This window comes from Lactuca saligna, chromosome 8 (assembly GCF_052625555.1).
Source record: "Lactuca saligna cultivar CGN05327 chromosome 8, ASM5262555v1, whole genome shotgun sequence".
In the NCBI taxonomy this organism is placed as follows: Eukaryota; Viridiplantae; Streptophyta; class Magnoliopsida; order Asterales; family Asteraceae; genus Lactuca; species Lactuca saligna.
The window spans coordinates 17,211,638-17,218,149 of NC_136424.1; the positions used below are offsets into that span (position 1 = coordinate 17,211,638).

The 6,512-nt window shown below is 30.8% G+C and overlaps 1 pseudogene; it reads right to left on the reverse strand.

Moving 5' to 3' along the window:
• Positions 1-5,442: 5,442 nt before the first annotated feature.
• On the reverse strand, positions 5,443-5,943 carry LOC145011353 (small ribosomal subunit protein uS7m pseudogene; annotated as a pseudogene).
• Positions 5,944-6,512: the final 569 nt, after the last annotated feature.

Below are 6,512 nucleotides of genomic sequence, written 5' to 3' on the forward strand. Positions count from 1 at the left end.
ATCAGTTTCGGTAACTTCAAATTCTACTAGAAAATAACTTGTCTTTTTAGATATATAGGGAATCGTCAAATTATTAACTCTTCAGGGGCCATTTATGAAATTTCAATTATCAATTCAAAATGTGACATTGTGTAACTACATGCAAATAGCCACCCTGTAGCCCTTTTTTTCTTCAGAAAAAAAAACATATACAGGTCGAATGTGTTGGGTTTTCTACGCATCAAATACACTCTAAAACCCATTACTCTAATCAACTATTGTTCAGATTAGAGAACCCATTGGGTTTTACTTTGATTAGAAAATATATATATATATATATATATATATATATATATATATATATATATATATATATATATATATATATATTTTCTAATCAAAGTAAAACCCAATGGGTTCTCTAATCTGAACAATAGTTGATTAGAGTAATGGGTTTTAGAGTGTATTTGATGTGTAGAAAACCCAACACATTCGACCTGTAAGTACCGTGAGAAAAATTCACCTCAAAATCTAAACAATAACTGATCAGGTCCTGACTCAGAATCTCAACTCTAACCGACACCTATTCATCCAAATAACTAAGTCTCAAACACCATTCTAAATATCCAAAATACCCCTTGGTTAAACTTGGTCAAAGTCAAAGTTATCTGATTCAGCCCAACCTAGTCAACACAGAGTGTGTACGCGGGGCGTACTCGAGCATTGACCACCATTGGGGTGGTTGACCATATACGCACTGCATACTCAGATTACGTAGGGCGTACACCCAATCTTCCCAAAAACTCATTAAGAACTTAATGCCTTAAGTTCTTACGTCCAACTTCCAGATCCAAGGCCAAATCATCCTCAAGAGTCATATAGTTTCCAACTTTATGACTTTGCATGTCCATTAAGTGCTTAACTCAACATCTTAATACATTACGATACTCTAAAGAATGCATGGAGCAAAACCAACCATTAAGACCCCATTTTTATGACTTAAGACCCCTCCTAAGGTTTGAAAGGACGACTTATTAGGTTAATAACATGCCATGCTCAAGAATCACCATTTTGGGACCAAAAAGTAACTTAAAATAGCAAAAACCTAGATCTACAAGATGGAGTGGTAAAGTTGCAAGTTTTATACCTTCGGGAGGTTGCAATCAAGGCAGAAATCACAGATCCAAGGTGTTTCCCAACCCAAAGCTCTTCACACTTCACTCTTCACCTTCAAGAACTCCTCTAAAACACTCCAATGGCTCTAAAAAGGCACTCTTTCACTTAGGGTTGCTTGGAGGGTTGTTTTCACAGAGGGTGGCTGAAGAAAGAAGGGGACGTGAGGTTATAATGATGATTATATAGAGCCAAAACCCTAAACATCAGGGTTTGCATGACCTTCAGTACGCCCTGCATACGAGGTGTATTCCCAGCGTACTAAGGCGCACCTTAGTACGCTTATCATTCACACGTACACTCAGCGTACTCCCAAAGTCCTGAAATTACCAAAATGCCATTATGTGTAATTTTTGCACTTTTTCTTTTACTTAGGGACCAACATGCACTAAATCTCAATATAAGGGTTAAATTAGAAGTACCTCAACATCGGCATGTTACAACATCTATATAAAAAACTAAAAAAATACATAAATATATAAAAATACTTATAAATATGTAATACACAAAAGTCACATAAAAATACACAAAAAAAATATGTAAAATACTTAAAAATACATATAAACATGTAAAACAATACATTTATACATTTAAAATACATAAATATCTAGATAACATTTAAAAAAATACATAAATATATATAAATATGTAATACATAAAAAGCACATAAAAATACATATAAAATACATAAAAGTACATATGCATACGTAAAAAATATATTTATACATTTAAAATATATAAACATCTATATAAAAAATTTAAAAATATATAAGTAAGTAAAAATACATATAAATGTGTAATATATAAAAAACATAAAATATGTAAAATGATTAAAAATACATATAAATACGTAAAAAAATAAATTTAAAATAGATAAAAACATGTAAGCATATACATATAAAACTTTTAAAAAAATGTATAAATACTTAAAAAATGGATATAAATACATTTATACATTATATATAAATTTTGACAAAATATGCATAAAAATCTCATTATTTTAGAAAAATCAACAATCTGCTCCTATGATCTATTGAACAGGTCAAAATGACTAAATTAAATAAATTAACTGGCTTCTTGGGTTTTACTATTTAAAAAGTTTAAAAGTCGGGACTTTTCTATTCAAAAAATAAAATTTAGGATTTTATTAAAAATTTTCCCAAAATATTAGGTATTTTCTGGAGATTTCCCAAAAAAATACCAACAATTACTCTCTCTCATCGGTAAACCATCATCGAGTTGCCGAGACGAGCTCGGCATGCCTCGACCTCGACCCGGTTTTCGCCTAGGTCACCGAGTTCATTCCCGAGTCCACACCAACTCCGAGCAGCCTAATTCGCATTTTGGAAAAATACAACAAAAAGTCTTGCTTTGGGGTCTTCACGTTTTTTTTTTTTGCCTGGATTTATTTATAAAGATTTAGTATGTTTTGAATTACCCAACTGCCCATAAATTTTATATTTAGTTTTAACAACAAATTCATTTCTAAAGTTATAGTAAATCATGTAACTCATAGTTTTAGACTAATATTTTTGGTATAACAAATTTTTGTATTCGATGGAATTTGCTCTAAACTCAATTTAAGTCGTTATCCGTTTTCAATTACGTATTTACGTATGACGTGTGATTAAAGAAGTTTTTTTTTGCTCAGAAGTTTTAATATGGAGTAGAACTACTAAATATTGTGTTAACAATTAGCTAATATTATCTTGATGGAGTTATAAAATTATATTTTATAAAATTATTTTGTTTATTTATTAAAAAAAATTGACGACATGGAAATTAAAATGGTGTTGTGTGTGATGACCATTTATCCGTAAAAATGTAGTAAAAACGAAATGGTGTGCAAAAAAAATGTGGATGTGTGACTCATATCCAACTTTGGATTTGTGAACATGGGTTATAGGTCGTTAGTTTTTCGTTTATGCTATTTTTAATATTCGTTTTGATTTTTTTTTTAATATATATAGGTGGTTAGTTTTTTAACAAATAATACGCATTTTGACAATATTGATAATAGATCATGGTAATAATGTTTGCAGTTTATTTATTTATTTATTTTTGTAAAATTGGCCCGGTTGCAAATGGAGATGCTAGGGTTGACAATTCTCTACACGGTACGAAATAAATGGGTTTGAGTGAGTTTTTCAACCCGCCAATCCGCTAACATGTTAACCCGTTTATTAAACGGGTTATATATGAGTTTTCCAAAAAATAAACGGGTTCATCTGCCAACCCGTTTATATTTTTAATAAAAAATATTTTATTTTTAAATGCTTTTATGTATCAAATATTAATATTTAATAAATATTATACAATACATACAATTGATTAATACACCATTTCACTATTCTGACATTTTGATTCGTGGTAAATGGGCTAAGATCGTAAGTCGTAACATGTAAGGCTAAGTCTGTAACATGTTTCTATGAATGTTTTTAATTTTCATTTGGATATTTAAGATTTAAATGTTTAAAATTCGGATAATAATTTATTCATGTTTAATTGTTAATTTTATTTATAGAACGCGACCTACGAACCTGCCAATCTGTGAACCCATATAAATAAATGGGTTGGCAGGTCATATATGGATTTATGTTCCAAACCCGCCAACTTATGACCTGCCAACTCGTGACCTGTATATTTAAATGAATCGTGTTTGGGTTTGCAAATTTTGACTCGCCAACCTACCAACCCGCGACACGTTAACCCGAACACGATACGATTTTCAGGCCTAGAAGATGCTAATAACCACAACTAAAATAAACAAGTAGATGGTTTTCGTATCAATTTAAAGATTTATAAAGTGAGACTATATTTTGCAACAACAATCCTTGTCCGGCCACTTTTATATAATATTTGGATTGTGAGAATTCAATATATAACATATTCAGTGAATTTTTTACTTTAGAAGAATATCACTATAAACATAAGAAAAATAGATTTTCGGGTTACCAAGTACAATTGCCTGAATTTATTGTTATTGAATGTAAATCACATTGCAAAAGTCTGCGAAAAGAATTGAACGGGAAGATCTTTATAACAAAATGACAAAAGAATGCAAATCACAGGCCTCCGAATTGTTCTAGTGCATATACACATCAATTATAGGTTTGTTCGAGCTTCTTAATTTACTTTGAGCTTACACTATTATACATAATTAAACATGGAAACCGTGTAAATTGTCAAAAGAACTGATGATCGTGACAAAAACACCTGAATTGATTTTTGACACACGTTTTTAAAAGATAACAATTCATAGAGTGGAAGCTACGTAATACAAATAATTTCTTGATTCATGTTTAAAAAAAGAATATGCAGAAAAACCGCAAAAGCTTGGTTTGATAACGATTTTATTAATGTCAATTAAGTAATCAAAGGTTATCAGTGTATCTGAGTAATCAAATTATTAATTAACTTTACACTTAACAATTGCGTGGATCAACATTGGAAGTATCTTCGGTTTAATTAAATATGTGGCGTGCGGCAACCGTTTCTATTTACACGCCTTTATTTTCTAATAAATTGAGTACTATTTTGTATATAAAACATGATAATATACTTTTATATATAATATGTTAAATTGTGTTTAAAATATATATTTTGTATGTTGATTTTATGTGATATGTTTTGGACGTAGAGCCCACCATTGTACGTTAATAAAAGAACCAAAGTTTGTTCAGAAACTATTAATAGTTTACTACTGTTACTGAAGGATTCGGTTTTGATGACTCTGCAAAAATGCTTGGGTCATCTTCCAACACATTCTATCCTTCTAAGTCTAAATTTAGAGAAGAAATTAACAAGCATATTTAGGTTTGTTGTTCCTCCGGATTTGGTTCAACCCCCTTAGGTGCTGTTTGGTTCACATAATGTTGCTGGAGGAATTGGAATTGAAATTGGAAAAAGAATCTGTCAGAAATTTGAATCCAATTTCATGTATTGTTTGGTTAACTAGAAATGGAACTGGAATTAATTCCAGATTCTGTTTTGTTCGTAGGAAATGAAATTGAAATTCATGTTAAATGACAAAATTGCCCTTTTGTTTATTATGTTTTAATTTGCTTTGTTTCTAATTTCTATGTAAATATATATTATATAAATTATTAAAATAGTAAAATAATTTCTAATTTACTATACCATTAAAATTATTTTTAATAATTCTTCAACAATTGAAACCCAAATATAAAACGAAATCTTTAACAACTTCCATTTCATGTTCAAGATTCTTCTATATGCTATTTCTTTCATCTTTTCATGTCAATAAACAAGAGCATGATTTTGTTAAAGGAGATGTAGATCTTGTGTGGTACCAAATTACCACCATCTGAAATGGGCATAGCTTCGATTAGTGGAAGCAAGTGCATAAAGAACCTCTCTTTTCTTACGTGCAATTCCCCTCTTCCTATAAGCATCCATTATCTTAGCAGATAAACATTCCTCTAATCTTGAGCTATACTTAGTTCGTCGTTTTTTAGCTGCATCAAGGATCCAATGAACAACTAAATTTTGTTGTTTATCCCTGGCTACAACCCTAGGGACATCATAAATATTACCAACTATTCTTACTTTTGCTACTTCGCAAATGGGTTTCACATTCTCCAGGGCTTCAGATATAAGTTTGATTGCATCACGATCAGTACGAGCTAGCTTGTGAAGGGTTTCATGGAAGATAGCACGAACTCTTGTCTTTTTGCCTTCTTTCATGCGAAAATTGACCAACTTATAGATCAATTGTTTTTCTTCACCATCCAATCCCAACCATGAAGTTCTCTTATAATACCATTCCATTGCCTACGAGCAGCAACTCGAAACATCTTTTCTAAACTACTCCGACTGTGTTACTATACTTAATCACAAGACCATAAATACATGTAATCAGTAGAAAAGCTTGAAAGTAAATTGTATTAGGTTGTCATTTGAGAAAACGCTAATGTAGACAGCAACAACTATTTTAACAAGATTTAACTAAAAGAAATTGACAAGCAGAAGAGAAATCGATTTTCAAGAGATGAGGTTGAGATAAACAGGAAAAAAATCGATAAACAGGAAGATAAATCGATTTTAAGAAACCATCGATTTTGACAGTAAATTAAGAGTGTGAGAGATAGCGAGAGGAAGAATTAGAAAAGAGGCTGATTTTGATGAAACGAGGTTTGTCGATTGATTTTGACGAACAAGTTGTATACGTGAGATAGGGTTGTATGTGGGTATAATGGTAATTGTAAACTTTCCTTGCTAGTAAGGAATTCATTCCCTCATTTAATTAAAGGAAAGTATTTTCCTTCCTTTGAAGGAATGTTTTCTCATTTAGGATTTATTTTCCCTCTTTAAAGTTGAACCAAACGCAGGAATTCGAG